The sequence below is a fragment of the Crassostrea angulata genome, unplaced genomic scaffold (assembly GCF_025612915.1).
Source record: "Crassostrea angulata isolate pt1a10 unplaced genomic scaffold, ASM2561291v2 HiC_scaffold_14, whole genome shotgun sequence".
Taxonomy (NCBI): domain Eukaryota; kingdom Metazoa; phylum Mollusca; class Bivalvia; order Ostreida; family Ostreidae; genus Magallana; species Magallana angulata.
The window spans coordinates 395,423-420,662 of record NW_026441569.1 but is presented as its reverse complement, the minus strand read 5'-3'; the positions used below and the strand labels follow the sequence as shown (position 1 = coordinate 420,662).

General features: G+C 33.6%; 1 long non-coding RNA gene across 2 annotated transcripts in view; it reads left to right on the top strand.

Moving 5' to 3' along the window:
• The first annotated feature begins 4,193 nt into the window (after positions 1-4,193).
• Positions 4,194-25,240, top strand: part of LOC128168562 (uncharacterized) — a 60,415-nt gene continuing 39,368 nt past the window's right edge. The window contains exons 1-3 of one of the 2 annotated variants that reach the window (XR_008241405.1): positions 4,194-4,298; positions 16,454-16,589; positions 19,454-19,501. This is a non-coding gene — a long non-coding RNA (uncharacterized LOC128168562). The remainder of the gene's footprint in view (positions 4,299-16,453; positions 16,590-19,453; positions 19,502-25,240) is intronic. The other variant, XR_008241406.1, reaches the window with a different exon arrangement.

The window sequence follows — 25,240 nt, the reverse complement described above, 5'->3', positions numbered from 1 at the left end:
GCATTATATCACACAGTTAAATGCGTATAACCCGCACATAGATTTCATTGTATTGATGCATCATTTTGCATATGGTTGCTTGTAATATGAACCTGAACATTCTAGATTTTCTGTTATCTGTTCATTATCTGTTGTAGTCATGCTATTATTGTTTTTAATGTATATACCCCGTAAGGGCCTTTTATTGGTGAATAAATAAACATGTATATGAAATATCTATATGCTCATGTGCAGATCGGAGTTTGGAGGAAAGTCCAAACAGTTACATCATTTTCATTTTTCTCTACAACTCTTTCGAATTTTTCATTTCTAACAAGCACCATGCGCATTTCAGTGCATTGGGAACTTGACCAAAATGACATCTTACATTCATCAATCATTACACATCATCAAAATTTATTCCACCAAATAATATAACACCATGCGATTAACACTACATAGCTGGACTTTTTACTTATTAAATCTCAAGCGAACTCTTAGAATTACAATTCATTACAAACTCATCTAAATAATATGTAATGTAGAAATCAACAATAAAAAATGTCCTGTTTTAACCTATTAATTTGAGTGTTGATGATCATAATCTCTTGCTTTGTTAAAAAGTGACAATTATAGAAGTTCTCATTTTGTGTTCATTTTTTAACAATGACTGGTTCCTTGGTCATTGACTTCCTTAGATCCCCTAGATGAGTTCATTCCAAGGACACATCTTCGAATTTATCTTACACTTTATGCATTTTGCTCATGTGCAGATTGGAATGTTTGGAGGAAAACACTCAAAGTCGAATCTTTTTTATTATCTTCAGTTTTCTCTACAACTCTTTCAGATTTTTCATTTCGATCAAGATCATCTCCTCTGCATTAGGAAAGTGATCAAGATGATACTTTACATTCATCGATCATTACACATCATCAAAATTTATTCCTCCAAATCATATACATACTATACAGCTGGCAGGTCTGTTGATCAAACCTCAAGCAAACTGTTTCTATCAAATCTTAGGATTTTAACATTACAAACTCATCCAAATAAAATGAAATTCAGAAATCAACACTAAAAATATCCTGTTTTAATCCATCAAAATAAATGCTAATGATCAATATGTCATGTTTTTTCATATAAATGGCATAAGAAAAGCCTATTTTGTGTTCGTTTTGTTTTACAATAAGTGGTTCACAGGCCATCGTCCACCCTATATGTGTTTTATTCTATCTACATCTATACACATCTAGGAAAATATCTCATACACTGCCTATTTCCATGTAATATTTGCTCATATGCAGATTGGAGTTAGGAGGAAAAATGTGTCAATCAAAATTGTTACATCATTTTCATTTTTCTCTAATAGTCTCTCAAACTCTTTAATTTCTTTCAAGCACCATTCCTCTGGAATTCAGAAATCAACAATAAAAATGTCCTGTTTTAACCTATTGAACTATTGTTAATGATTAATATCTCATTTTTTATCATAAGAGGGTCTTATAAAATCACATTTTGGTGTATTTTTTACAATGACTGATTCTTTGACTTCCCTAGATGTGTTCTTTCCATGAATTATACTGTTTCTATGAGATCATAGGATTTATCAACACAATATCATCAAAATAAGATGAAATTCAGAAGTCAACAAAAAACAGTGTCATGTTTTATCACATAAAATTGGGAGTTATAAAGATCAATATCTAGATTAAATTCACAGCCTATATCCATCCAATAACTGTGTGGTCATGTGTAGATGGGAGTTTGGAAGGAAAATTGCTAAGTCCATTCTGTTTTTAGCATTTTGATTTGTTTAATGTACAAAATTTCAGGCACTTTTTTTTTTTACTGAAAAGCACCATTCCTCTTCATTGGAATCATAATTTGAAATTATATCAGCTATTAAAATACTGAATTCTGTGTGATTTTACATTCTTTGTTATATTTCAGAAAACACTAGTTTTTAGCAGAATCTCTTGTAATTGAGAGAGAGAGAGAAAGAAAGAGAGAGAGAGAAAGAGGGAGAGAGAGGGAGAATACATGCATGATATGCACTTAGAATCATAATAAACATAATAAAAGTTGATGAGAGTGACTGGGGATATAATTAATATTAAGATATTGATCCTCTGGATTAGTTTCCATCTTTATTTTTTAGTTTCTTGTTCTAATGATGTATTAATTCAAGATAACATATGACCATTAGCTGTTACAAATTGAATACAGAGAATTGCAGATTAATCATTTATATCTACTCATTCTGTGTGCATGTACATATATCTGCTTTCTTTGAAAGTGGTTTTTTTTTAATATTCAATAAAACTTTTTTTCAACTTCTATTTGTTGTAACATGAAAATCCTTTATCCTGTGTTCGGAGGAAAAAGGGGGGGGGGGGTGCATGAACTCTCTATCGCTAGCCTAGTTGGTGAGTTAAAATCCACACTGGAATGTTGTACCAAAACTGAGTCAGATAAGAAATATGAAACCTTGCTGAAACACACATGTGGCAATTATCAAGTCAGAGACAGAGAAAAAGGGGAAAAAAGGGGCCCAAGAGAGGATTGATGACGTGAAAATCACATGGAATTAAAAAAAAAAAAAAAGGAATCGATTTAGACAGAACAAAAAATAAATAAATGTATAAATGTGCAAATTTCTATAATTGTTTTGTACACATGGATCAGACATAAAGTAGAGAGAGAGAGAGAGAGAGAGAGAGAGAGAGAGAGAGAGAGAGAGAGAGAGAGAGAGAGAGAGAGAGATCATCAAGAGAGAGAGCTGAGTAATATGAAGAGGGATTGATTGAAGACAAAAAATCAGAAAAGGATGTTAGAGGGAGGCAGAAAGAGAGAGGCAGAAAGAGAGAGGGAGAGAGAGAGAGAAAGAGAGAGAGAGACAGACAGACAGACAGACTGACAAACAAGAGAAATAGACAAAAATCAAGCTAATGCAAAGATAAGATGATAAGAAAAATAGAAAGGAAAAGAAAAATTAATGCATTCAAGGAGAGATATACACAGAGAGACTGAGAGAGAGAGAGAGAGAGAGAGAGAGAGAGAGAGAGAGAGAGAGAGAGAGAGAGAATCATATGGAGAGGGATTAATTGAAGTCAATAAATCAGAAAAGAAATTGCTAGAGGGAGGCAAAAATAGAGAGAGAGAGAGAGAGAGAGAGAGAGAGACAGAGAGAGAGACAGAGAGAGAGACAGAAAGACACAAAAGAGAAATAGACAAGAATCAAGCCAATGCAAAGATGAGATAAGGAGAAAAATAGAAAGGACAAGAAAAATTAAGGCATTCAAGGAGAGATATACACAAACAGAGAGAGAGAGAGAGAGAGAGAGGAGAGAGAGAGAGAGAAAGAGAGAGAGATAAAGATAGAGAGAGAGAGAGAGAGATAGAGAGAGAGATGCCGCTTGTGATAGAAATACATATAGATAACAGAAACTGTGGAATCTAATCAAACTTTCCAGTCTGCGTTTATCAAAAACTTTGTTATATTTTGTAACAGAATCGTATGCTATAAAAAAATTAATGATATATAATAATGAAAGAAAAATATTGGTTACATGTAGTAGTCAAATGACAGAAATTCGGGATGGGGTCAATTTCTTTGGAAAGTAATAAATTTAAAAAAATCAACAAATACTGGTTGTTGTAATTCTAATTGTTGTAATGTAATTGTAAATTTAATGCAATATAAATGTAATTTAATTCTTGTAATGTTGTTGTTGTTAGAGGTTGTTACCATTGACATTACATGTACTGTCAGTGTGATTTATATGATTTTTAAAAGTAATTAAATTACAATAACTTTGCAAAAGAAAATAATTTAAAAATTACATTGGAGAAAAAAGTCATCACCACAGTCCCCTAACCTACATCCATCCGATCTGAGAAAATTGTATGCAACACCTGCACTAAAGCGAATTTTTTTTGTATTTTTTTATTAATAAAACCATGCACATCCTAAAAAAACAAACAAAAAATTATCTTTATATTTGAGAGAGAGAGAGAGAGAGAGAGAGAGAGAGAGGTCCCAAATATAGAGAGAAATTTAATGTTTGGATAATTTTAAAAGCTTTCTAAAATGTTCTAAAATTTCTAAAAAAAAAAAAGGAATATTCTGTATCACGCGTACCAGCAAATAAAGACTTTCGACACATCATAAAATTATATGTAATTAGATCGGGTTTGTAAACCGGAAGTCAACAAGAAATCCGTGATGGCCATGATGGCGGGGAAGCTGAACAATGTTGTCATCGAATATAGAACTATTATATTGAATCGAAAAATGATCTAAGCTGTGGCCTTAAAGGTAATAAGTATTTCATATGCACTACCATCCACGCTATTATTTATTTTGGCTAGGTTTGCTTCATAAGGTTTTATTTCTCGACCGAATTTTGCATCATAGATCTTCAAGTTGATTTTATGACGCCACCGCGCCGGTTCACATGCAGTGTGATACATATTCGGGGAAAATACTGCTAAATTGGGGGAAAAAAATGATTCTGTTTTTATTTGAAAATTGGGCCGAATTTCAGCTCCTGAGAAGGTACTGATAAATCCCTGGGTTAACTGTTAAATGCAGTTTATCCTTACATTGTATTTCCTATAATTTGACTGTTTGATCATATATGGATTTTCACATCTTTAAATGAGACTCAAGTTCATCTACTTTACAGTTTATTTACACAATTATAATATGTATAATATTATATGCAGTTATCCTATCTAATGATCACTTTTCATTCATCAAGAAATCATCATTTTTAAATAAATTGGTAAGTCTGGGAGATTGGATACACATGTACAATTGAGCCCAAGAGCTCAGGATTTTCCTGGATGAACTCGGTAGATTACGGAGATTGAAATAAATTTTCATACTGTCAACCTATTTTTGATTCAACATAATAAACACTAAAGAATAAACAATTAATGCTTAAAGTAAAGCAAGATTTTTTTCTTAATTTTAAAACAAAATATTTTAACTTTTTTCCGTTACACGGATTATGACGTTTTTAGCAGCTTTACATATTGTTGTGTGAAATTATCCATTTTCCCTGGGCACTCTTGCGATAAGGTGAAAAAACTCCCCATAATTTATAGAGTAAAGTTTGCAGTGCCTTAGTCATGCATTTCGTCAAAAAATAGGTAGTTTTGATAATCACTGATTTGGTACATTTTTTGACTTTACATATTAACTTGATGTTTGGGTATTCTGGTAATTGTATTTAAATTTTGCATATCTAATTTCATTTTACATATTGAATGTTTTGGACCCAACATTTGTAGTGTTAAATCTACGATTTGAAAAGGGCATGTTAAATAATGGTATAAAGGGCACTTTTCTCCGCGGTTAATATTATAAAACCTTGAAAGGGGCACCTTTTTCTACGGTAATATTATAAATCATTAATCCTTGAAACAAGCGTATTATAAGGAAAATTTTGCATCGTAATCAAGTGTTACCTCGAGATCTGTAATGAAACAAGATAATTGAACAATAAATGATTTGCTTTTGCATTCACAAAAGTCTTATTCAATATTTTATTTTCTGAATTAATCTTTTTTTTTCTTTCTTAAATTGATTTACATTCATTTATATCCCTTAGAACAGTCATGGCATTGGTCTGACTAGTTTTAAAGTATAATGCATTAAAAATTCTATATATAGTCTGTCCCAAGTTATTGCTTCCATCACTTTTTGATGATTTTTAAAAAAAAAATACATATACATGTGAAAGAAATTCCATTGAAATAAATGAAAGGGAATATATCCAAGATATCTTCATTGAACAATTATCCCTTTTCACTCATAAAATTTCACAGGAACGAAAACAATTGTTTACATCTTTTCTCCATTCGGAATACACTCGGAATATATCGCACAATTTTTTAACATTGTCATCCGAGCTTATTAATGGCTGATGCAATGCAAAATCTCGTTAGACTTTCAATTTTTGGATGTGTATTGAAACCTGAAGCGTTAGAGGGGGCGTTTCAAAACAGATATTCTGGACTTTTTTCATATTAGTGGATAAACATAGTTTGAGCACAAAGGTATTTACTATTATTGAAATATCAAGCAAAAAGTGGTTGAAGCAAAATCTCGGGGACAGAGTATAGATAACCTTACGATGTCTCAATGATTATAAGCTAGCTTGTACAATTAGCCTACTAATTTCAAGGAGATAGTTCAGTTGTTATTTATCAAATTATTGTACCAGTAATTAGGTGTCAAATCGCCCATTAAGGGCAGCTGTGTATACCCCCTCAGCTTGGGCCTCTCTAGTTTACCTGTATCGTCTATTGTCTCAGGTCACCCGTGCGTGAAGTCCAGCGAGTGTTGGTTTAACTTTGCAATCAAAACAGAGGCTAGGGCAATGGTGGTTTTGAATTAAATTTACTTTCAATAAAAAGGGCATCACTTTTATTTACTATTAAAAGGGCATGGCGCTGATAAAATGGGGCATGGCGCCGCGCCACGCTAGTTCGCTTTAGATTTAACACTAATTTGTATACATAACGCCATATTTACCAACAACTTCTTTTAATGAGTACAATGCATAAGGATTTCCGAGTTAAATTGCTTGTACACGTTTATTGTATTTCGCGTGTTTCTGATAGGAGTTGCTGCAACCTAAATTCCTTTTTGTAAGTGAGGCCCCTTGAGGGGTTATTTGACATATTTACAGGGGTTCAACATTTTTTTTATGATGGTCAAGTCTAGGACTTAAAGAGTAAATTTTAGGCGAGTCTGAGGAAGAAATTCCCAAGTCCACATTGTCATGATTGATAGATAAAATTATATCAACCTAAACATCGCTAAAACTGATGTGATAATTTATTTTAATTTGTTGCAATGAATAAAAACTATACGTTTAAAATAATGTTTTATTTTATACATTTTATATCATTGTATTTAAGCCAAGGCCTATCGTCACGCCAGTTGCTTTTGGAATTCGTGAATTCTCTTCTTTTCATAAGTTTTGTCTGAGGAATTATTATTTTTATCACACCTCAAGTCACCCCCGGCTTCATGTTCCTCACAGGGTCTTTCATTTGTCATTCCTTTGCATATAGTACTGCTTGTAAATCCAAAATTCAACAAACTTACTGCCGTTTGTCATAGGGGAGAAACATGAGTAAATGTGTAAAAGCAGGTCATACCGCAACAGAAAATAATTTGAGGATTGTATTTTCGAAATGTTTGTAATGCTTATGTGTTCATTAAGGCAAAAAAATAACACATTTTTATTAAATTCATGATGGAATTTGATTTATTTTTAATTTAAATTTATAATTACGAACTTTTTTTTTAATTTAAAAAAAGATAAGCAAGACACAATGCCAAGTCCCTGGACTTCGGCGATTCTAAATGCCGAGTCCTGATCTGGAATTTGTTAGTCCGGGACGTTGGGCTTGAGGAATTTTGAACCCCTGATTTTTGTCTGTTCATTTTAAAATGAACCAAAATTGGTAAACCGGCCATTAATAATTTATGAAGAAAGTAATGATGTGTTCCATTTAGAGAGTTCCTTTTACCTCGTATACCATGATGGCTGTGCAGTCGGGCAAAGATCTTGTAGTTTTCAGCATGTGTCAATTATACTGTCAATCAAAAATCCACACGTAGCACAAATGAATGATGTAAGATTATTCCAGTTTGTACGACCCTTAAAATACTGGAAGCTCATAGTTACATTATTTAGGTATGTGAAAGGGATTTTTATGTATTTCAACTGTTACTATCAATGTTATTTCTTATTTCCTAACGATTCAATGGGTAAATCTGAAGTTATTCACACATGTGTTTTCAGCTGTACTGTCTCTTCAAAAGATGATAATGTATATAATTTTCTAAAAGTTTAACCCTTAGGCTGCTGCAATAATTTTCGCCAAGATGGCCGCCACTGCTGAATTAATTAATCACAATTAATGGTAATTGACCATCGAGTTTTAAAATAATATATCTCAGCAACTATTTATGCTACAGTTACCAAACTTATATTTAAGTGCAAGAGAAAATGTTGAAGATTTCAATGCAATGCTCATCTTCCTCATTTAACTTGTATTTATCAATCTAGGTACGTTCAAATGTGAAAATCAATTAAAATCAATGCGTTTTATTGTTCCATTCTTCAATTGTCATATTTTAGAACCCAAATGACTGTATAAGTTCCTTAGTATATCAATAAGTCATACATTGTGGGATTCATTTTTATTCATATCATTTTTGAACATCAGGTAAACAATTGATAGGTCAAAATAACTGAAAAATAAAGAAATACATCAAACAGTTTATCAATGTTTTTTAATGTTGGTCTTATTCACATTCTCGGACTGCACACGTATCTCAGTAAAGATGTTGATCAATTAAACAAGAATTTCCATAAACATATCATTAAGAAATAATTTAGAAACGATAAAGGTTCGTAATCCTCCATTTTAGCGTTTAATTTTTCCTCTCTGGTGAATGGGATATTCCATGGTGGTGGACCAACACGCGACCAGCCTACCTCGAGATCGGCATCAAATTCTCGGTCATTTCTTGGCACAAAGTTCATTTCTCGGAAGTTTACCGCTCTATAGCATTTATTTTAAACTCTGGAAAACTCTAGAAACCTTCCGAAAACATCAATTGACCAATCAAATTTCATTCCTAACAACAGCCATCGTGTTTTGTTCAAAGCGAGGCTTGGGGAAACCTTAGATAACTCGTTCTCGGAAAAACGACAATAGTTGCGCGTAGCAGTGGGGGACCTGAAATTTCGGCTCGACAATAGTCGCGCGTAGCAGCCTAAGGTTCGGAATGAATTCTGATGAAACATTTCACATGATTCTTGCACGCTTTGCTCATAATGCTTTACACGCCTGATGTGACCCTGAATTATTCATGACTCACTGTAATGGTAAAATATTTTTTCTTGCAAACATTTTGCTGAATGAAAAAACTCAACATTTTAGATCTTTAATTCTAAAATTACAAGTCCTCGATCGTAAAGGAAGAGAAAACAGCAAAATTATCAGGTAACGGTCCGTCCGTCTGTCCAACTTCAGTTTTCACACTTTTTTTCTTTATACGTTTGCGGAATAATATGAAAGAAGGTGTTGCAAAACAGTGGGACTATTCCCTAACGTAGAAAAGACCTTTAAATATCCGTATCGCTTGAGAGCCACATCTAACTATAGACACATTACGTAGACGACTATATTTACATAGCGGGTATGTTCCGTATGAGGCAAAATAAACAAACATTTTACGTGCAATTCTATCACACACGGCAGCCACCAAATACTAGTACATGTATTTGGTTACAGTTAGAAAGATAACTATAATTATACATGATTTCTGTATATTTGAATGTTATAACATATCTCAATTTGATATCTACTGTCCGGCTTGTTTAAAATATCATTCTTGAGATACATGAATAAATCTGATTCTGGCTCTTTAAAACCGTCGGAGTTGTAATTATAATCATTCTATGTTTCTATAGTATCTAAATAAACGCTAAGTTTAGTCAAAAAGTACAAATGTTTCCGTACATATTTGCAGTAACCTATTGTTTCATCACCGATTCATACTTTCTCAAATGATTTTGTTTGCTTTTAACAACCTGTACATGTATCTTTGAAATCAACATACCCGTTTATTTCATAAAAAGGGTGAAAAATCAACTTTCTACATTGATGCATACTAAGTATATTGTTTTGAAATCTCTTGTTCAGAAGAAAATATTTTTCAAGTTTATAAAGAGGACCCCACACAGTAATGTTGAAAAAAAAAGCAGACATGCAAAATATTACATTAACAAGGGTTTAAATAATTTTATTCAGACATTCTTAAATTATATCTATACATTACCTTTCCATGCGATTAAAAGAAATAAAATTAAAATTAAAAAAATCCAACTTTTTCTGGATTCGAACCCAGTCAAAAATGTAAGACAGGGTTTTAACTTATTCTAACTGCGTAACCACTCGACTACTCTAGACATCAATTACCGAGGGGAAATTAAATACATCGTTTTTAGATTTCAAAGGTATTAATGATTTTTTCCAAAAGTCAGGTTTTTTAAAAATATGCCTCTTTGAAACAAAAATCGGAAATGGCAGTTTTCAAGAAATTGTCTTACTATAAACGTTAAGATTAAATTAATTTTGTTTCAAGGAGGCATTTTTTCACAATGATGAGGATTCCCCTTTTATATAGCGTGCATTCTGCCACATTTGTCTGTGTAACCATTTTCAAATTTATTTCATGGTCTTAAATAAGTTAGTACTAACTTTCCAAATAACATTCTACACTGCTTTATGTACAACGTTGCATGAAAAAAGATTTACATCGAAATCTTTAACTTTTATTTTTTCTATTTTATCTGCAACTCCTTTAGGAAAAATTAGCATAGGAACTGCAACACCTTCTTTGCTGAACAGCTTCAAAATGTCAAACTACAGATCAAGTTTACACTTTTGTAGCATTTAGTTGACATTTTTTCGAGAACATTAATTTTTTATATTCCAATTTTAAATGTTTGGGTTCATTATCAGATTCGGTGTGTATTGAATAAACGAGGAAAGTATGTAGTCAGTAATAATTTCGTGCATTACTTGGACCATTCCTTGAATTGTTTTTAACAAACAAATAAGTTCTGTAAAATATTGTCAAGCATTGTGTTGTAAATTAAATCGACAGGGTTTTTAGCTCACCTGAGCTGAAAGCTCAAGTGAGCTATTCTGATCACATTTTGTCTGTCGTCCGTCTGTCTATCTGTCTGTCTGTCCGTAAACTTTTCATATTTTCAACATCTTCTCAAGAACTACTGTGCCAGTTTCAACCAAACTTGGCACAAATCATCCTTAGGCAAAGGGAATTCAAAGTTGTGAAAATTAAGGACCACACCCGTTTTCAAGGGGAGATAATTAGAAATTAATGAAAAATTTTGAGAATTTTTCAAAAATCTTTTTCTCAAATACCAGAAAGCCAGGAAAGCTGAAACTTGTGTGGAAGCATCCTCAGGTAGTATAGATTCAAAGTTGTGAAAATCATGACCCCCGGGGGTAGGGTGGGGCCACAATGGGGGGGGGGGTCGAAGTTTTACATAGGAATATATAGAGTAAATCTTTAAAAATCTTCTTCTCAGAAACTAATCAGCCAGGAAAGCTGAAACTTGTTTGGAAGCATCCTCAGGTAGTGTAAATTCAAAGTTGTGAAAATCATGACCCTGGGGGTAGGGTGGGGCCACAATGGGGGGGTCGAAGTTTTACATAGGAATATATAGAGTAAATCTTTAAAATTCTTCTTCTCAGAAACTAATCAGCCAGGAAAGCTGAAACTTGTTTGGAAGCATCCTCAGGTAGTGTAAATTCAAAGTTGTGAAAATCATGACCCTGGGGGTAGGGTGGGGCCACAATGGGGGGTCGAAGTTTTACATAGGAATATATATAGTAAATCTTTAAAAATCTTCTTCTCAGAACCTAATCAGCCAGGAAAGCTGAAACTTGTGTGGAAGTATCCTCAGGTAGTGTAGATTCAAAGTTGTGAAAATCATGACCCTGGGGGTAGGGTGGGGCCACAATGGGGGGTCGAAGTTTTACATAGGAATATATAGAGTAATTCTTTAAAAATCTTCTTCTCAGAAACTAATCAGCCAGGAAAGCTGAAACTTGTTTGGAAGCATCCTCAGGTAGTGTAGATTCAAAGTTGTGAAAATCATGATCGCTGGGGTAGGATGAGGCCACATTGGGGGGGGGGGGGGTGTTAAAGTTTTACATAGGAATATATATAGTAAATCTTTAAAAATCTTCTTCTCAGAAACTAATCAGCCAGATGATTCTTTATAATTGTTAAGACTTTGGCTCCAGGACAATTCTTCGGCCTCACAAGAAGGTTCAGAGTTTGATGTAGCTTTATATCCCATATATAAACAATTGTTAAGATCTTTTTGAGAACTGCAATACTCAACATGTGATATGACTATAAAATCATCCTGTTAGAAAAGGGACTAATGATTATTAACATAAGAATATCCAGGGGGAAAAATGGATTTTAGTTACCGGTATACAGGATCTACATGTATTATTGTACATTGTCCAGATTGTTTTTATTATGATTCCATTAAGCTGATTTTATCATACCTATTGTTCCTCAGGTGAGCAATGTGGCCCATGGGCCTCTTGTTTGTATTATTACAATCGGGTATGTTATCGGGTTGGTCTGTTGAATCGGGGTACAGAAGTTGGTTAGATATGATATTCTGCATAACAGTGCATTGTTTTTCACAAATTTCTACAAACCGATTATTGCTTATGCAATACTCTCAGAATGCTTGTTTATTTGGGTTTCAACCGTGAGTCAAGGTGTTTAAGTAAATGGGTTGGAAGAATTAATTTGGAATGGAAACAATCATAAACTGTTAAACTATTAAATGAATATAAGTAACTGTTCAAAATGTGCCATATGCAGATTATCTCATGAGTTGTAACTTGTATCACAAAAAGCTTGCTGCAAAATGACAGAAAAATTCGGATTGACATGCTGTGAAATCCAGTCGAGTAGATTTTTTCAGCATATGTCTTCACTAATTAACTTACAATAATTGTCCCAGTTTTGAAAATCTTTGAAACAGTAGATGTTTTTCAGCATATGTCCTCGCATATTAACTTATAATAATTGTGTATTGAAAATCTTTGAAACATCATCACCAGCTCCGCAAAAAAACCAGTCATGTTAATTTTTAAATTGGCAACTCGATCTGCATCTGAATTTTACAATCTTAGGTTGAGTAGCATGTTTGAGCATATTTTTTTCTCTTAAGCAGAACACTCGACTTATCGTCTTGATCGACTTGTCTAAGGCTTGAGGTCAGAAAATAGTATTAAAAATCTTGGTTTTAATCATCTTGAGCTGGCTGTGTTATTGAAAATTACGTTGTTGAATTCAATGTTCATCTTTAATCATTATCATTTTCACTCATCTGTTAACACTAGAATACATATTAATAACAGTTATTAAACAATGGTGCATTGTCTTTAATCAATTAAAAGTTTTACCGTTCCGTTTTTATAAACACATTGTCACATGATTCCATATATCACTATAGTGGGAAGATAATATTGCACAGTAAAATTGAAACCAAACTTGAAGGGAAAAAAATATTGCAGTAGGTCCGGGGAATGTTTTAAAGTTTTAGTATTTTATTAGTAAAGAGTTCTTAGTGGAAAGTATAAATAAGAAATATTTTATGGTCGAAATCAATCTTGAAATACGTTATCGGCAATTATCAACTCTATTGTTTATACGGTAGGCTGATCCCGGTTGTGCTAATAATCTTGCTAAGGCTGACATCTATACGGCAATTTCACTCCCTGTGTATATAAAGAGTACAGTTATAAGAGTGATTATAGTTCATTGATTAATTATTGTCCAATTCTTTGATTATTGTTACCGTAAGGTCTCGTGTATAATACGCACTCGTGTATAATACGCACCCCCAAAGTTGACCAAAAAATGGCGAAAAAACAGCAGGTCCTATGTATAACACGCACAAAAAGAATGGCGAAATCAACGGCCGCTATTTCCCTCAAAACTATCGATGTTTCTTGATAATTTCATAACCCATGCGCAATTTCTTTAATTTTGTGATCGGAGCATAGCACAGACGATGAAAATTGACGGCCGCCATTTTCCCAAATAACCATCAATGTTTAATGATAATTTTATAACCCAAGCGTAATTACTGTAATTTCGTGATTGGAACATGACCCAAGCGATATTAGAGTCAAAGTTCTTACAATTCTACTTAAAAAGGACGGCATGATTTACATGGGCGGTATTAAATATTATTTGCCACTTCTTAAAGAATTTCATAAAGTTGAAGATCATCATACGTAGAGAAGGATGGCAACCGAGCTTAGTGCTTAATTAAAAGTAATAATGTTTGCAGATATAAACCAAAACAACATCAAACGAAATGGTTTAATTGATTTATTATAGTCAAACCATTTGATTATTGTTTAAATAAACATTGTGAAGAAACGTATGTATGTCGTATATATCGTCATTTTCAAGTCGTACAAATGATCGATCTATTTCTAACAGTGTCTATGTAAAACTATAGCATGTAACTGCATTACTGGATACAAAGTAAACAAGTTTCATCAAATCATAGTAATTGCTAAGCTTTCTGCACTTGAGTACCCCCTTTGAAGTCCGACACAAGACAGGTGCATGCCTCTGACACCGGAAATTGTTAAACAAACATTGACCACGCGCCGAGTCAACAGGTGGCTGGTTACGTAATGGCGAATACACTGGCGATGGTCAGAGTGGGTGATGATTTTAATACATGGGAATAAAATATTTCTGTCAAAGTAAGTTTAGTTTTGCACATGATGGCACGTGATATCGGGAATTGTTTACAATGCAAGCGACTTTGTATATGTTGCCGGTATTTGAAAATATGATGCATAAGTATAAAGTAAAATTGTTTAAATGTTAATCATTAATAATAATTGGTATCAATATCGGGGACATCATGGCATCATACACTGATAATGTTACTGCAGTTTTATACGCCATTTTGAAGTGATAAGATCGACGTGTCATCTGAATTGACTTATTGTAGGATTTTGTTAAAATTTTGGCTAAAAATGAGCAATTTGACTAGTCGTCTGCATCGACGATTTGTCGTGAAAATACGGTAATCACAATCCAGTCCAAAATTGAGCATGTTTGTGCCGTAAAAGTTTTGTGTATGTTTGAAAATAAACTAATGCACCCTTGTGAGAGAAGTGGGCCATTGATTAATAGAAGTGGATAAAAATGCAATTTGTTATTTTTACACCCCCCGCAAACAAGGTTTCAGGGGTATATAGGAAGCACCTTGTCCGTCCGTCTGTCTCTGCAAAATTCGAGTCCGGTCCATATCTTTCTTATGGAGAAACATTGGAAATTCTTACTTCACACAAAGATTGCTTATGACCTAAGGGTGTGTCATGACCTTGACCCAAGGTCATTTGGGCAAGGGCAAGGTCACTGGCAGAAAAAGTGCAAAATTCGTGTTCGGTCCATATCTTTCTAATGGTGAAACATTGGAAGTTCTTACTTGACACAAAGATTGCTTCTGACATAAGGGTGTGTCATGACCGTGACCTAAGGTCCTTCAGGCAAGGTCAAGGTCACTGGCAGAAAAAGTGCAAAATTCGTGTTCGGTCCATTTCTTTCTTATGGACAAATATTGGAAGTTCTTAATTCACATAAAGATTGCTTATAACCTGAGGGTGTATCATGACCTGGACCAAAGGTCAATTGAGAGAGTTCAAAGTCATTGTTTAAAAAATGCTTAATTTTTGTCTGTGTCATGTCTTATATTAATGGAAATAATTAGAAGTTAAAATACTTGTCTCAGGCCACATAAAATTATTTTTAAGATTCTCATCCCCGTGTCTCTGAAACTGGCCTTCCTCATATTTTTTTTTTTTTTGGAAAAAAAAAAAAGTGTGTGGAAAAAACATTTCGAACAAAAATCGGGCTCAGTATACCAATAATTCAAAATGTTTATATTAAATGGCTGCTTGACATGTGGATTTTCGTTGATTCCGGTCATGTTTGTTAACAAAAGGATGCAAATGTCCTCATGCATTAACGGTTAACTTGAAATAAAATGGAATTTAAAGAATAGAAATTGGTTTCTGTACTCATATTAGCATTAGCAGTTTAAAAAATAGAGTACTTGTTATTTATAGACAATGGACGGTGAAATAGATTCATCCAATATTTTCTATAATAGAAAAAATACATGAATTATGATTTGTTCTTAGTGGGGGGTATCAATTGTGAGCTTGCTCACATTACCTCTAGTTATTGTCAGTATCAGTTGTAAATTCTTTGAAAAAGGCTACAACAAAATAAATACTTTCTCAACTTAAATTAATCCACAAAAATGATTGAATTTATCGATGAACCATTATGCTGAAAAATGAAATGAAGAACCTGTTCAAACTTTGTTTTTGACAATTGTTAACACCATAAAAAACAAGAAGCGATTATTGTGAGAACTCTTAGTCAATTATTGCAGTGATATAGTTTTTGTAGTCCTGATACTTATGTAAATGACAGCATTGTGTCTTCACTCAACACATCAGTCCATCAGTCGCAGCGTGTACACACCTCTGCTAGAATTGCGATAAAAAGGCAAGAGATGATTAACTTGATAGAATAAAATGGAAAAACTTGTAATTAAAATTGATTTAACTATTAACCTGATAGGATTTACCCATGATAGAATAATATACATGCACGATATGTCATTGATGAACTTTATACACAGCAGGAACATGAGAAGCACATTTTGAAAATTAATGTTGGAGATACTGTAACACATAGTCAATTTATATTTTTGTGTGAGACTTTAAGAGAAACATGTAAATTTTATTTAGACTGCAATTTTTTTCTTGTTTCAGGAGTAGTCTCCTTTGATAAAGATCAACAGTGACAAATAAACAATGCTGTCTTGTCATCAACGGTGAAATTTGAGACTTTTATACCCATATATCTACCAATCACCTCTGTCCACTTTGTTTTGTACATCTGAGACAGGTAAGAAAATCAAGGTCATTGTTTGAAATCAATTTAATAATAATTTAACTCCCTTGTATATGAAATTGTTACATTTTACATGGGTGGGTGTGCACATTTGGAAAGTAGGTATAGAAAAATAGGTGAGATTTGTGATGTGATAGCAATTATAGTCTGCTCTCAATTCAAGGTGTTACCTGGAATTTTAGCTGTGTTTTATCAGAGCAATAACCATGTTAATGATTTTATAATTTGTTGTTGGTGTACTCTCTTTTTACAACTTGGTTGTAAAATGCTTGTTTATAACTAGTTGTTTGGTATCCGCAGAAAGGGATTATATAAGGGGACAGATCTTTGTCACAAATATTTCAATTTTTAAAGGAGCGACTTTGACAGTAGTTTTAATGACATCACTGCTTAAGTATATTGTGGGTCACTTTTTGGTATTTCAAATCAGTAGCTAAACTGGCAAAACACAGTCCGACAAAAATATTTTAAATGTTAATTAATATACCCCAAACTGTGGACAGTTAAAAATGCCTGAATTAGGTCTACATTTGATATGTTTTGTGAATAATCTTTACAGTTCTCCGCAGGCGCCCTATAGTGATTAGTCTGTCTGTCAATCCTTCCATCCGTCTGTGTGTCTGTGATCACTTATCCGGGGCATATCTTCATTCCCCTTGGCCCAATCTGGCTCATACTCCACCCACAAAATGTCTTTGGGAAAAGGTGTGCAGTGACTTTGAACTGTGTTTCTAAGTCAAAGGTAAATAACAAAGCAGAAGTATATACAAAATCATTGTCCGGATCATATCTTCTCTCCCCATGGTCTAATCTGGCTCATACCTCACCCACAGAGTGCCCTTGGATAAAGAGTATAATGACCTTGAAACATGTTTCTAGGTCTAAGGCTAAGGTCATGGCTAAATTATATATAAAATCCCTGTCCAGGGCATATCTTCTATCTCCGTGGTCCAATCTGACTCATACTTCACCCATAGAGTTTCTATGGCTAGAGGGTGTGCAGTGATCTTGAATGAAGTTTGAAGGTCAAGGGTCAAGGTCATATCAGACCACTCAAAACATTTTTTAGGTCACCAAAGTCACACAGGTGACCTATTGCAATTGGTCTTCATCCGTCGTCATGCGTCTGTGCATTGTGTGTTGTGCGGTAACAATTTTACATTTTTAACTTCCTCATGAAAACTACAAGGCCAATTGCTACCATTTTTGATGTGAAGTTTCTCTATGGTAAGAGGAATCAAAATTGTGAAATTCATGGATCTACCACCCCCAGGGCGTCACAGGCGGGGCAACATATGCAAAAAAAGCCAAATTTTCATTAATCTTCTTCTCTACTCCCACACATGTGAGAAAAAAACTGCATGCATCGTTATGATGTCCACAAACTCCTCTACCTAAATTGTGAAATTCATTGCCTTGGGTCATGGGTTCAGGTTGTGGGGGCATATAGTGTTAATGCACATACAATGTAAAGTTTAAAAATCTTCATCTCTACAGACACAGAACACGGAATAAAAACTACCGACCATAAAACCTGCTACTACACCTCTAAAACAAACTGTACCGTTCCATGCAAGAAACGAACCGTACCGTTCACAAAACAAACCGTACCGTGCAAAAAGCGTGCAAGATAATTTATGCAAGACCCGCCTCCAGACAGACAAAAAAGCATACCGTACCGTGCAATAAGCGTGCAACTTCCATATATGGCTTATTGACCTAATGTTTTTCGATAAATACAGATGGAGATTATTGCTGACCAGTTAAGTTCAATATTTTGTTAGATTTTTTAATATGGGATTAAATAACACATACTAAGATTTAAAACTGTTATTCACATTAAAACAGTTACGAAATATATTAATTTAATTTCCTTTCTAAGACCGTTATTATTTTTTTGGTTTTCGACAACACTTGCATTGCCGATTTCCTTAACATTGTAAACTTTTAATGTTCAGACAATTCGTGGTTATACTATTTTGATTATTTTTATGAAATGTTTGAAACACTGGGTACACGCACATACTGGACCTTACCTTCTCAGGAGAGAGAGAGAGAGAGAGAGAGAGAGAGAGAGAGAGAGATTAAAAAAAAGGTGTATGTTTAGAAATAAGTACATTATGGCTAAACAAAAGGTTGAAATATTATAATATATAATTTTATATCCTTTTCAAATTGAAAAAAAAGATTGCTGACTTAAGTTACTCGGACACAGAAAATTATCGGTGCTTTCAACGTTAATGTTTTCACAGACGTGATGTTGTAACTGACAATCCGATTAAAATGTCGGGAGCTTGCCTTAACGTCTTATTTTCTGTTATCGGAAAAAACCCTTTTGATAGAACACCTTTTGATTTGTTAATTAATCTACAACTAAACTTTAAACCAATTAAAAATGAGAAAAGAAAACATTTAATATAATGTTTTCAAATATATGTGGATGTGCTGTACATGTAGTAAATGACAACCACATATTTCCGGTGACTCGAGTGATTTGTACTTCAGCTATTTATGTAGCAATAAATAACCAAAAAATCACTCTTATATGATAAATTATAGATAAATACATGTACAAAATTTTGATAATTTAAATGCAAGCATTGAACAAAAAAAAGTACACGCAATCCATAAAATAACTTTCAACTTTATTTCCCGCATAGCTGGTAATGTCGTCGTGATTTCACATGAACAAAAATCACACGTGCGATACATGTTTAAGTGTACAGAAGCTGATCAGAAACACAACAGCGTCTTTCATCTTGGGTTCTATACACAACAGGTGTTATTGTCTTATTTTGTTTTTTGGCAATTATTGTACTTTACAACTAAATCTGTATATTTGGATGCTTTATTAACAGGTGTACACGAGATGCCAGTATTCACTCCTTTCCACGGACACCTGTTAGGTAACTCATCACAATCTATCGTATGTAGAGTCTGAATATATCTTCTACTTTGTTAGTTTCATCGCTTTTCTTAATCTCTAAAAATCAAAAGAACTGTCTGTAGATATGTACACAAACAACTACACGTAAGACTAACGGGTCGTGGATCCGTAGAACAATTCAGCGACTCTATACATGCGGGATTTTCACAATTATTAAATTGCGATAAAAATATCATTTACCGGGTACGTTAATGTACCAAAAAAAAGAATAATTACATTGTAAATAGTTGAATGGAATTTTGCAAGTGGATGTAAGCACAAAAACAGCTCTTTGGAGATTTATTTTCAATCTAATATGTGTGATGTAAAAAAAACTATATTATTTTGCTATAAGTTTGTATAATTGGTCATTTGAGGGGGATTTTATCATAGGATCGCCGGTCAATCAGTTTAAGTATAACAGTACCTATCACCCATGTGCCGTGTGCTACTTGGCTCCTCCTATATGGGTAGAAAAAATAATCGAATGAAAACGTTCTTGTTTTTTGTTTTCTTAAATATCTATGAAAAAGAGTGTTCCTATTTGAAATTATTCAACAATAACTTCCTTCCAACTTCATGATTACCTTACTCATGTACTGGTGATCAGAGTCTTTTTCCCTCGCTGTCGTATTAATTTTGTTACTAGATATATTCTTAATATATTTAACACTTTTAACATTCATTTGTTGATTACCGGGTATATTTTTCTGTGTCCTGTTTACAACTAGTATGTGTGTTAAAAGGTAAATAAAATATAAACAGGTTAGTCAGCATTTGTAAAACGTCAGCTAATTAAATCGCATGCATACAGTGAAGAGCGGACACTTGTTCAACAGAAATATATATAATATAATATATGTAAGATATAAATATCGCCATTAAATGCTATTGACTTGTGTATATCCAGTTGCGTACATATCGTAAGAAATATGTTACATGTACATGTATAGTTTAACGGAAAAACAAATAGTCATATTTTGATTATACACGCCATCTTAGTTCAGATAAGAAAAGCGATGATAGGTTAATTGAAGGTATGATCTGTGTATACGAACAAGACTTAGTGCAGAAAATCATAGAGTCAATATTTGAATGAATAAAAATTCGTGTCAAAAAACTATATAACAGTTGATTACAAGATTTATTATCTGAAAATCATTGTTTATCTCATCATTAACTGCGTGTAATTTTACATCGTCTATTCACTAAGGGAATTTGATCGGCAGTAGTACTACAATAGTACGCAATAAAGAATGATCATACGAATTATGAATAAAGAAAAAGAAAGATGCTTGTAAAAATAACAACTAGCCGAGAATCAAGACAACGATAAAGGAAACTAAAGAAATATCGGAATAAAGTCGGGGCAAATTTTTCAAAGCAATTTTAAATTGATTAGAAATATTTAATGACTTCACTTCAAGTACATGTACAGAAATAAAAACTTAAGATGCTTTGTAAAATTATTGACAACTCACTGAATTAACAAAAATATGTTGGATTAAAGTCAAACAGTTCTTTACATCTATCTTAATGATTACATTTATCTAAAATTAAATATTATTAAATAATAACAGACAAATCAAAAATAGAAATTACTTTTGCTTCTCGGTTGTCACCGAGTATATGTTTCCCGAAACGTATCAAAAACAGGGGAACGGAGGGAAGTTCTGATTTTAAATAGTCTAAGATTGAAATACATTTGTAATATATCACATAATAAACAAAAAAAATCATTATCATATGTCATAATTACCACCTTGCTGAAGTAGATCGAGCAAAAACTAAGCAAAATTTTATCAAGAAAAATCAAAGTGTTTAGGCCACGCCTACCTCATAAATAAAGCGCACAAACTGTTCACAAAGCGTGCAGCTATTTTTAACAAAGCGTACAGTGCAAGAAGCGAACCGTTCTGTTCACAAAGCGTACCGTACCGTTCACAAAATGAACCATACTGTTCACAAAGCGAACCGTACCGTTCAAAAAGCATAACGAACCGAACCGTGCAACTGGTTAGCACGAATTAGCACGTTTCAGGGTCTGTAACTGCATGCTTAGGAAAAAAATTTCATGTCATCTTTAATATTTAATATTTCTTGTCCTCTGCATGTAAGGCAAGGGTTTTGGCTGGGAAAGGGGGGGGGGAAGGTATGTATTTGTTAACTTGGTTTTCCAACGGAAAAATCTGGTTATCAAAATAGTGAAAATAGCATGCAGGTGGGTGGGTGGGCTGACGGGCGGGCGGCTGCAAAAGTGGTACCCTCATTGTACGGATAACTCCTCCTACAGTTTTCAAGATTTGCAGATCAATTGTACATATATCAGAGGGTGTGCATATTGCTAGGTTTTGATTTCTGATAATTTATGAAAAAAATACCAGCTTTTGAACTTAGTCATTTTTTGGCAAAATATTGCATAATTGGGTACTCCATTTCACTGGATACGGTAGGTAATGTTTATCAATACAGGGTTGACATGGATTATGGATACAGTTCACATAAAGGAAAACCTGGTTTGCTGTCACATTGACAGCTTTTCACTTGTTTTATTTTATCTGCTCAGAAATTTCAATGAAAGATGTATCCACAGGTCACACCTAACCCACCATCTCTTCTCTTACCATTGTGTGTATAGTCAAAATATGACTATTAGTTTTTGTTATCAGCTCACCTGAGCTCAAAGCTCAAGTGAGCTCCTCTGATCACATTTTGTCTGTCGTCTGTCTGTCCTTAAACTTTTTGCATTTTTGACAAACTTGGCAGAAAGCATCCTTAGGCAAAGGATATGCAAAGTTGTGAAAATTAGGGACCACACCATTTTTCAAGGGGAGTTAATTAAAAAAATTTGAAAATTGTTTAAAATTTTTAAAAATCTTCTTCTCAAGAACCATTTCGCCAGGAAAATTGAAACTTGTGTGGAAGTATCCTCAGGTAGAGTAGATTCAAAGTTATGAAAATCATGACCCTCAGGGGAAGGATGGGGCCACAGTTGGGGGTCATTTTTAGCTCACCGAGACGAAGTCAAGGAGAGCTTATGCTATACCCTCGGCGTCGGCGTCGGCGGTGGCGTCGGCGTCGGCGTCCGGACCTGGTTAAAGTTTTTGTTGCAGGTCCTGTATCTAAGCTATTGCTTGTCCTATCTTCACCAAACTTGCATGGATGATGCATCTGGACCTACCTATGGACTTGAAGACTTGGATGCTGAATCTGGGTCCTAAATTTCAGATGCTGGAGGAGGTTAATGTTGTTGGACCAGGTTAAAGTTTTTGTTGCAGGTGCCCTTTGATAGCAGTATCTTAGTTACTGCTGGTCTGTACTTCACCAAACTTGCATAGATGGTGTGCCTTATGATACTGATGCACCAGACAGGCTTGAGTGCTGAATCTGAGCTATAGGTTTCGGATGCTGGAGGAGGTTAAGGTTTTTGGAGCAGGTTAAAGTTTTTGTTGCGGGTACCCATTGATAGCAATATCTAAGTTACTACTGGTCCTAACTTCACCAAACTTGTATGGATGGTGTGTCTTATGATACTGATGCACCTGACAAGCTTGAATGCTGAATCTGAGCAATAGGTTTCGGATGCTGGAAGAGGTTAAGGTTTTTAGAGCTGGTTAAGTTTTTGTTGCAGGTGCTCTCTGATGATTATATCTTAGTTACTACTGGTCCTAACTTCACCAAACTTGTATGGATGGTGCGTCTTATGATACTGATGCACCTGACAAGTTTGAATGCTGAATCTGAGCAATAGGTTTCGGATGCTGGAGGAGGTTAAGGTTTTAAGAGCTGGTAAGATAAAGTTTTTGAAACAGGTGCCCTCTGATGATGATAACTTAGTTATTACTTGTCCTTACTTCACCAGACTTCCATGGATGGTGTGTCTTATGATACTGATGCACCTGACAAGCTTGAATGCTGAATCTGAGCAATAGGTTTCGGATGCTGGAAGAGGTTAAGGTTTTTAGAGCTGGTTAAGTTTTTGTTGCAGGTGCCCTCTGATGATTATATCTTAGTTACTACTGGTCCTAACTTCACCAAACTTGTATGGATGATGCGTCTTATGATACTGATGCACCTGACAAGCTTGAATGCTGAATCTGAGCAATAGGTTTCGGATGCTGGAAGAGGTTAAGGTTTTAAGAGCTGGTTAGATAAAGTTTTTGAAACAGGTGCCCTCTGATGATGATAACTTAGTTATTACTTGTCCTTACTTCACCAGACTTCCATGGATGGTGTGTCTTATGATACTGATGCACTTGACAGGCTTGAATGCATAGTCTGGTTTCGGATGCTGGATAAATTTAAGTTTTTAGGAACAGGTCACATGTTTAATAGATGATAGTACTATTTCAAACTTGCATTATAGTTGATTTAACTGTAATATGAATGAATCGCAGAGGTAGCTTCAGATGCAGAGCTTGATCTCCATTATCAAGGATGCTAAAAAATAAATCTTAGTTATTACTGGTCGTAACTTCACCAAACTTGAATGGATGGTGTGTCTTATGATACAGATGCACCTGACAGGCATGGATGCTGAATCTGAGCCATAGGTTGCGGATGCTGGAGGAAGTTAAGGTTTTAATTGCTAGTGCCCTCTGATGATGATATCTTAGTTATTACTGGTCCAAACTTCACCAAAATTGCATGGATGATGCGTCTTATGATACAAATGCACCTGATGGGCTTGAATGCTGAATCTGAGCCATAGGTTTCGGATGCTGGATGAGGTTTAGTTTTTTGGAACAGGTCACATGTTTTATAGATGATAGCTTGCATAGTTGATTTAACTTTATTATAAATTAAATGCAGAGGTTGCTTCAGAAGCAGAGCCTGATCTCCGTTATCAAGGATGCTAAAGAAATCTCCTACCTCAATCAAACCACCTCGATAGATAGATGTGTTTGTTGATAAATGATATAACATGATTCCTATGATAAAGTATTGTATGATATGAAACAATATTGTTTGATATGATACAATATGATATCATATGTTATATTGTAAAAAGTTATACGATACGATATGATATTGTATCAATTTTTTTGATATTTTATGATATGATTATGTATCATGATATTGTTATGTATAGTATTGTATATTGTGATACAATATTGTATAATATTATATTGTATTTTTAATTTATTATTTTTATCACATGATACAATTACATAAGATATTGCAAAATATTATATTGTATCCTATGATACAATATTGTATATTCTATAATATTGTATCATACAATATTGTATAATATGATATTGGTTTCAGTAATATAGAATTATATCACATGAAATTGTATTATATGATATTGTAATATTATATTATATTGTATTATACGATATTGTATGATATGATATTGGTTTATATGATATATTATCATATCACATGAAATTGTATTATATGATATTGTAATATATTTTATTGTGTCATATGATGCAATACGTATAATATAATAATGTATTTTATAATATTTTACCATATCACATAATATTGTATCATTTGATAAGATACAATGTTGGAATCAAATTATATTGTATTATATGATATAATATCATATAATGTATTAAATATGTTTCAGTGTCATTCAATACAATATCATTCTATATTATACAATATAATATCATGTTTCAGTGTTATGATGTATTATGTAATATGATATTGTAATATGATACTATATTGTATTATATTTTATGATATTGTATTATGTGATCAAATA